Raw genomic sequence first — 9,369 nt, 5'->3', positions numbered from 1 at the left:
GTTCCAGACCTGAAAAATATCTTTTATGATTCCTCACAGAAGATAGGAACAATGGGAGTAGCCATTCAGCCCCTTGAGCCTGCTCCGCCATTCTATTAGATCATGGCTGATCTGTGCCTTAACTCCAAATACCCACCTTTGCTCCATATCCCTTGATACCCTTGCCTAAAAAAAATCTATCCATCTCAGTCTTGAAAATTTTAATTTATCCATTAATTCCCACCATGGTGTGGGAGGGGTGGAGGTGGCGGGGGGAGTTTTAAGCAGGGCAAGAGTCACATTTCATACTGGTGTATAATTCACCATTTGCGCTGAATGTCCTGTAGCTCAGTGGTTAGAGCACTCGCCTCGCAAGCGAGAGACCTGGGTTTAATTCCCAGCAGGGCAAAACCTTGGGCAAGTTTCCTTACTCCACACGTCTGATAATAATCCCTCAAGAAAAAAAATAATAAAATTGTTCACTTCAATCCACGACTGTTTGTGGGACACTGCTGTGCGCAATTGACTGCTGCGTTTCGCCCACAAATATGCAATCAATTCACTTTACAGTATATTCTGTGAAGCGCTTTGAGATGTCGAGAAGCTGTGAAAGCGCTATATCAAATGCAACAATTATTATTATTATTACAATATTGAGATTAAGATGCCAAAGCCCTTTTTGCTGTTTCAAATTCCACAATGGGCTCAGCAAGAATCCAAAATTAGAGGAGCGGGCGCTGGGAAGGGGGGCGAGGCAGTGGTTATGGGGGAGGGGAAAGAGGATACGTTCGAGTTAGCAAAAAAACACAGGTATTGATGTGAAGGGCTCTACATAAATGCTAGTTGTTGTTGTTGTTCCTATTTGTTCCAGTGAAAGCTCCAATCGATCGTGCTATTTTGTTAAAGACGAAATGTCTTCTGTAACATGAGAGAGAAATCCCTCGAGTGACATCAATCTCCTTCGCAGAGAGCCTGATTTATTGATCCATGAGGCATGGACCAGATAATGAATAATGCAGAGAGTAGGTGGCTCAGATCCAAGTCAGGGCACAAAATAAGCTGTCGGAGTCACAGGTGAGAAGATATTGACAGGAGCAAGGAGTATGGCTTCCGTCTTGTCAACATTCAGCTGCAGAAAGTTGGCGCTCATTCAGGCCTTGATGTCTGACAAGTAAGAGGACAGAACATCAGGACTGGAACAGGGTTACCAGGAAGGGTGATGGAGATCGGGATGTTGGGACTCATTGAAAAAAAGCAGCTCAATGGATATTTGGAAAAGGATGAGATCAAATTGGTGGCAGAAACTTCTTTATCGACCAAATCTTGTGATCTTGTAATCTGTGCCTGATCATAGAGGGAAACGAGAATGCTGGATAAGATCTGACCTCTACCAGTCGCCAGTTCAATTAGTTTTATAAATAAGACAAACAAACCAAGAGATCTGGTATCCTATTGAGGCAGATGTTCATTAAGTTAGTGAATCGCTTTGACACAGAGCAACAGTGCCTTAGTGGTAGAGTTGTCATTTTTTAAATTTTCATGGTTAATTTTCCACAGATAATATTGACATTACCTTTATTTTTCAGATTCTTAGCAATTTTTATGACTACAAAAATGTCTGACCTCCAGATAATAAGGTTGGCTCGGTCCTTACTTCCTGTGCCCTGCGACATGTATTTCCTGTTGGAGAAAGACAGCCATTTTTTAGGTTCAAAACTATAAAAATGACATTTTAAAAAGTTGCTTAATGATGGGCATTTATTTTCCTTGATTTCTTGATTTTGAAAAAAATTAAAACCCCATGAATACCAATTAAAATCAGAAAACGAAAAACATACTTATTGGTTTCACTACACTTGACAGCAAATACCTTGGTGACGTTTCATTGTTGCTCTACCAAATTTATTTTTATCTTTTTGTCTATAATAATAGTAATAATAATTCTTGCATTTGATACAGCGTCTTATCTTATATTTAGAAGTATCTAAACACTTCTTCATCTAACTCTACTCCCGTATTCCCCTCCCTTCCTCCAAGCCCATGGAAAAAGCTTCCACCTGAGTCCTGCACAAATGCCCTCTTATCCTCGAACCTTCTCTCCCTCTGGCCTTCCAAAAACTGCATTTTACTCACATGTCATTCTGGAGACCCAAAACAACCCCAAAATCCTGTTCTTCACCACCCACCACCTCCGCCCCGAGCCCCATCAAAGCACCTTCAATCCTAACATCAAATGCCAAGTGCAAAGAGGCTTGGATTTCTTTATCTCCAAGATAGATAACATCCATCTGGCCACCTCTTCCTTCATCTTGGCCAATGTTTTTTCCTCTCGCCCCTGCCTGGTCACCTGCAGTGTACCCCAAGGCTCCATCTTTGGCCCCTTCTTTTCCTCATCTACATGTTCCCTCTCAGCAATGTCATCTGCAGATATAGAGTCAACTTCCACATGTATGTAGATGACACCCAAATCTACTTCTCGTCCTCCAGCTGCAACTCCCAATACACTGATGTCCTGCCAGCTTGTTTGACGTATATCAAGGCCTGGATGAGTGCAAATTTCCTGCAGCTGATTGTCGGCAAGACGGAAGCCATACTCTTTGGCTCCCATCAACATCTCTCCTGCGGGTCTGAACTCCTCAACCTCCCCAGACTCTCCCTCAGACTCTCCGATCCCCAGCTTTCCTTTCTACGACACATCCATTCCCTGACCAGGAATGCTTTTTTCCACATCTACCACATTGCCCTTCTCCGTCCGCACTTCACAACCAACATAGCTGAAACCCTCGTCCACGCCTTCGTCACTTCCCAGCTTGACTATTCCAATATCCCAGCTCCACCATACACAACATACAATTAATTAAAAACTCTGCCCCATGGATACTCATCCATACAAAACTCCATACCCCCATCACACCAGTCCTTGCCGGGCTCTACTGGCTCCCAATTACCGAACAGATCAATTTCAAGATCCTCTCACTTGTTTTCAAATCACTCCATGCCTTCCCACCTTCCTATCTATCCAACATGCTTATCCACTGCACCCCCGCTGCATTCCTCTTGGCTGACTTTGGCCTCCTATTTATGTCTCGTGTCCTCTGATCCACCATTTGTGGCCGTGCTTTCAGCCACTACGCCCCAAAACTCTGGAACTCTCTCTCTCAATCCCTTTGCCTTGTCCCCTCCCTCCCACCTTCAAATTCCGCCTAAAGACCTTCCTTTTTGATTATGCTGATGGTCACCTCTCCCCTCCCTCCCACCTCCGCCCATGAAGGGCACTATATAAATGCATCTTGTTGTTGTATCACATTGTTGAGACGTCTCAAAGCACTTCACAAAATATACTGTAAAATAAATTATAATAATTATTATAACCATGGTTATAATTATAATAATCCTTGAATTGAACATAGTGCCTTTGACATCAGGATGGTGATTCAGAGCCTTCATAGGATTTGCTGTAAAGTGAGGTTAATAATAATAATAATAATAATAACAATCCTTGCATTTCATATAGCACTTTTCACATCTTCTAGACGTCTCAAAGCGCTTCACAGAATACACTGTAAAGTGAATTGACTGTATATTTTGTGGGCGAAACGCAGCAGTCAATTTCCCACAGCAGTGTCCCACAAACAGTCGTCGATTGAGTGACAACATTTTTTTTTGTTCTTGAGGGATTATTATCAGGCGTGTGGAGTAAGGAAACTTGCCCAAGGTTTCGCCCTGCCAGGAATTGAACCCAGGTCTCTCGCTTGCGAGGTGAGTGCTTTAACCACTGAGCTACAGAACTCTATTGGATGGAGACGGAACCCGAGCCGGGGAAGGACTTTAGCCTTCTATCTTTTTGAATCTGTGCTATGTGCCAATGCTCCTATCTTATGTCAGGATATCCTGTCTACAAAACTGAACATGATTCCCATACAGCCACAATCCCTGCTTCATATTCTATACCTCTAGCTTTCTGTGAGCTAGCTTTATAGATCTTTATACATTCTTATTTTACTTATTTTACTGAATGTGGACTTGTAGGCCAATGTGGTAGCCTGTTTGGACTCAGTAAGGTCCCATAATGTCCCACAAACAGCCGTGAAGTGAATGACCAATTTTATCTGGGGGATTGTTGGTCAGGTCACCGAGAGAAACTCCCTTCTTTCAAGTAATGCCAAGGGATCCTTAAGGCCCACCTGAAAAGGTAGACAGAAACTCCCTTCTCTTTTCGAATAGTGCTATGGGATCTTTAACATCCAGCTGAACAGGAAGATGGGACCTTGGTCTTCTGTTCTGAAGGACTGATGCACCTCAGTTCATTGATGTGCACAATAAATAGTAATTTATTCCCCTCTCGAGTGCCTGGTGGAGAACTAACAATATCGTTGTGTGAATCCAGCTCTCGCTATTTTGTGCAGTGTCTCTCGAGGATCTTTGAGGATGATTGATGAGTATGGGATGGGAGGCAGCATTCCCATTAGAGGCTTTGAGCTGCTTCAGATCCTGGTGTGCATTGCCGCTAACAGAGCAGGTGGCCTGTTTAGCAAATGATAAAGAATTCAGGACTTCTGTGGGGAATGGGGCTGGTCAGTGCTGCACTTCCCGATCTCCCCCCATACCATCCCATCACTTGTGGAGTCCTGTAGTATGGTAGTTAGAGCATTTCCCTCACAAAAAGAGGACCCAGGTTTAATTCCCAGGCAGGGCAAAATGTTAGGCAAGTTTCCTAACTCCACGCACTTCTGCATACATAGCAATAAATAGAAACACGGTTGTTAGTCAATTGTTGGATCGCTTTCTGGACGAAATAATCCCTTCAAAAATAGATAGATAAATAAATAAATGGACAGATAAATAAATAATTTGGTCACTCAATTCATGACCTGTGGGACACTGCTGTGTGCAATTGGATACTGCGTTTCGCCCACAAAATAAACAGTCAGTTCACTTTACTGTATATTGCCTTTGTTCCTCTGGGTTTGGCCTCCTCCTCATCCCCCGAATCCTGCACTCCACCCTCGGCGGCCGTGCCTTCAGCCACTATGCCCCGAGGCTCTGGAACTCCCTTCCTCATTCCCTTCGTATCGCTTCCTTCCTTCCTATTTTCAGGTCTCTGCTGAAGACCTTTCTTTTCGACCGCGCCTTTGGTCACCTTCCTCCTCCTCCCCCTGGCTCGGCCCCGGGATCTGTTACTATGAAGTGCTCCGAGACACCATCCAGTGTGGAGGGCGCTATATAAATCCAAGTTGTTGTTGTTGTATATTCTGTGAAGCATTTTGAGATGTCTCAACAACGTGATAAGGCGCTAAATCAAATGCAAGGATTATTATTATTTATTATTATCCCATCCCATCCAACAACAGCAACAACAACTTAGATTTATGTAGCTCCCTCCATGCCGGATGGCGTCTCAGAGCGCTTTACTGTAATGGATCTCGGGACCGAGGGAGGGGGAGGAAGGTGACCAAAGGCACGGTGGAAAAGAAAGGTCTTCAGCAGAGACCTGAAAATGGGAAGAGAGGGAACGATTTGATGGGAGTGAGGAAAGCAGTTTCAGAGCCTCGGGGCATAGTGGCTGAAGGCACGGCCACAAAGGGTGGAGCGGAGGACTCGGGGGACAAGGAGGAGGCCAGACCCAGAGGAACGAAGGCAACGGGTACTGTTTTAATAATAATAATAATAATAATAATAATCCTTGCATTTGATATAGCGCTTTTCACGTCGGGAGGATGTCCCAAAGCGCTTCACAGAACACACTGTAAAGTGAATTGACTGTATATTTGTGGGCGAACGCGGCAGCCAATTGCGCACAGCAATGTCCCACAAACAGTCGTAGATTGAAAATGACCAATTTAATTATTGTTTTTTTTTTGTTTTGGAGGGATTATTATTAGGCGTGTGGAGTAAGGAAACTTGCCCAAGGTTTCGCCCTGCCTGGAATTGAACTCAGGTCTCTCGCTTGCAAAGCGAGTGCTCTAACCACTGAGCTACAGGACTTTTTGAGGAAAGAGGAGGTCAGAGAGGTAGGGGGTGGGGGGTAGAGGATTGCAGGGACTTGAATACAAGGGTGAGGATCTTAAAATCGATCCTCTCTGGGATAGGCAGCCAGTGCAGTCTGGCAAGGACTGGGGTGATCGGGGATTGGAGTTTTGTGTGGGTAAGAATGCGGGCGGCATTTGAATGATTTGGATTTTATGGCTGGTAGTGGATGGGAGACCGACAAGGAGGGCGTTAGAGCCGTTCAGCCGAGAGGTGACAAAGGCATGGACTAGGGTTTCATCCACCCCTCAATTGGGTGCAAAGTTTCCAGCCACTCCCCTTATTCCCTTCCCCATGCTTTGGTCCTCCGCCAAGCACTTTCTCTCCATTTTCAAAATCCTCAAACAAATGTTTAGTCAGCACCAATCCTTACTTCCCTGTTCAGTGATTCCCATCACCTCTGTGACACACTGTATCTCTATGCATGGAGGTTTACTGGAGGTTTACTGTGACATGTGGTGATTGTGTACCCTCATCTTTGTTCTGCTCCATTGGTTTCCCATAGGATACCCAGAGGATAGCTCAAAATCCTTGTTCCTCACCTTCAAAGCCCTCCATGGGCTTGCTCCTTCCTACCATTGTGACCTGCTAACTCCATATAGACCTGTCTGCAACCTCCTCTCAGCTGGCTCTGACAATTTGGGCACAGCAATTGTCCCATAAACAGCCATGCAGTGGATGACAAATTTTATTTGGGGGATTGAGGCTTTGGGAGAGAGAAACTCCCTTCTCTTTTGAATAGTGCTATGGGTTCCCTAATGTCTACTTGGATTGAGATTGCAAGGAAACAGCAACCCCTAACCTGAACCCTAACCCTAACTGATTAATAGACTTTATTATTTTACAATGACTAGAGTTGGTGGAGTGGTGGAAATAGAGAGTAGAATTGGGCTGGAGAAGATTGCAGAGCTAAGTAGAGGGCAAATTGAAGGTTTGAACGCTGATCGTAAAGTCAATCCAGTGGGATATGGGTCTGCATTGGATGGGGGATGGTATGATAAGCAGAGTCTCTTTGTAACTAAACTGACTTCAAGGTGACATGTTTGGCAACAGAAGGTCAGAATGGAGTCATCTCTCTGTGATGTTCTCAGCAGTACAAATCCTGAGCCACAGGGTCTGCAGTATTCCAAGGCATTACTGATGACATCACAGTGATGATGGCTTATTGGCAGGACCTGGAAGAACAGACAGACACTGGGGCAGGGAGTCATCCCACCCCGCTCCTATTAGCCCTGCAAGGCAAAGCCCTAACGGGTAGGATGGTCTTATCATAGAATCATAGAATACAGCACAGAAGAAGGCCATTCAGCCCATCGCATCTATGCCGGCTCTTTGAAAAGAGCTATCCAATTCAAATCCACTCCCCCGCTCTCTCCCTGTAGCCCTGCAAACTTGTCCTCACCAAATAATGATCTACTTTGCTCTTAAAAGTTGTTATCTAATCAGCTTCCATCACTCTTTCAATCAATACATTCCAGATCCAAAAAAAATTCTCCTCACCTCCTCTGTTTCTTTGAATAACTATTATAAGTTGGTGTCCTTGGGTTACCAACCCACCCACCAGTGGAAATAGATTTTCCTTGTTCAACCTATTGAATCTCCTCATAATTTTGAAAACTAAGTCTCCTCCTGGATATAGGGAGCACAATTTCCAAATTTGCGGAGGATACTAAGCTAGGAAAAGTAGTTAATGGAGGATATCACCAGTCCAAGAGGATTTAGACAGATTGGTAAAATGGGCAGAAACGTGGCAGATGAGGTTTAATGTGGAGAAATGCAAAGTGTTGCATTTTGGTAGGAAGATTGAGGAGGCAGTATAAGATGATGGTACAATCTTAAAGGGGATGAAGGAACAGAGAGACCTTGGAGTCCACATAAGTAAATCTCTGAAGGTGGCAGGACCGGTAGATAAAGCTGTTAAAAAAGCATATGGGATACTAGGCTTTATAAATAGGGGCAGAGAATTCAAAAGTTGAATATTTATAAAATGCTGGTTAGGCCTCAGTTGGTGTACTGCGTTCAGTTCTGGGCACCGCACTTTAGGAAAAATGTGAGGGCATTGGAGAGGTTGCAAAGGAGGTTTACCAGGATGGTACCAGGAATGAAGTACCTTAGTTTTGAGGAGACGTTAGCGAAACTAGGGTTATTCTCCCTAGAGCAGAGAAGATTAAGAGGGGATTCAATAGAGGTATTCAAGATCGTGAGAGGATTTGATAGGTTGAACCGGGAAAAGCTGTTTCCACTGGCATGTGGGTCAGTAACCCGAGGACATTGATTTAAGATAGTTGTTAAAAGAAATAGAGTTAGGAAAAAAATTTCACCCAGCGAGTTGTTCGGATCTGGAATGCATTACCTGAAAGGATAGTGGAAGCTGGTTAAATGACAACTTTTAAGAGAGAAGTAGATGGGTATTTGGGGAGGACAGGATTGCAGGGCTATGAGAGAAAGCGGGCCAGTGGGATTGAATTGGATTGCTCTTTTCGGAGCTGGTGCAGACACGATGGACCGAATGGCCTCTTTCTGTGCTATATGATTTTATGATTAATCTTCTCTGCTCCAAGTAGCATAATCCAGCATCTCTCACCTCTCCTGATAACTGAAGTCCTCATTCTTGGTACCATCCTGGTAAATCTTCTTTGCACCTTCTCAAATGCCTTGACATCCTTCCTAAAGTGTGGTGCCCAGAACTGAACACAGAACTCTAGCTGAATCCTAACCAAACTTACTAACTTTTGTATTCTATGCCGTATAAAGCCTAGTATCCCATATGCTTTTTTAACAGCCTTATCTACCTCTCCTGCCACCTTCAAAGATTTACTTATATGAACCCCCAGGTCTCTCTGTTCCTTCACCTCCTTTATCATCAGCTGATATTGTCTCTCCTCATTCTTCCTCCCAAAATGCATCACTTTGCATTTCTCCACATTAAACTTCATTTGCCACATGTCGGCCCATGTTACCAGTCCGTCTATGTCTATTTCTTCTTCTATCCTCCTCACTATTTTTCCTAGCTTAGCATCATCTGCAAACTTAGAAATTGTACTCCCTATACCCAAGTCCATGTCATTTATATGGATCAAAAACAGCAGTGGTCCCAATACTGACCCCTGGAGGACACCATTGCACACTTCCCTCCAGTCAGAAAAATAACCATTCACCACCACTCTCTCTCTTTGCTTTCTGTCACCGAGCCAGTTCTGTATCCATGCTGCCACTGTCCATTTAATACCATGGGCTTAGGCTTCTACTTTGCTTACAAGTTTCTTATGTGGCACTTTATCAATCGCCTTTTGAAAATAATAATAATAATAATCCTTGCATTTGATATAGCGCTTTTCACGTCGGGAGGACGTCCCAAAGCGC

The 9,369-nt window shown here is 44.1% G+C and overlaps 1 non-coding gene across 1 annotated transcript; it reads left to right on the top strand.

Moving 5' to 3' along the window:
• Positions 1-316: 316 nt before the first annotated feature.
• Positions 317-388, top strand: trnaa-cgc. Its single transcript has one exon. It is a non-coding gene; the product is annotated as a tRNA-Ala (tRNA).
• The last annotated feature ends 8,981 nt before the right edge of the window (positions 389-9,369 follow it).

Source organism: Callorhinchus milii, unplaced genomic scaffold (genome assembly GCF_018977255.1).
Source record: "Callorhinchus milii isolate IMCB2004 unplaced genomic scaffold, IMCB_Cmil_1.0 Scaffold2, whole genome shotgun sequence".
NCBI lineage: Eukaryota > Metazoa > Chordata > Chondrichthyes > Chimaeriformes > Callorhinchidae > Callorhinchus > Callorhinchus milii.
This window is presented reverse-complemented; position numbering and strand designations above follow the sequence as displayed.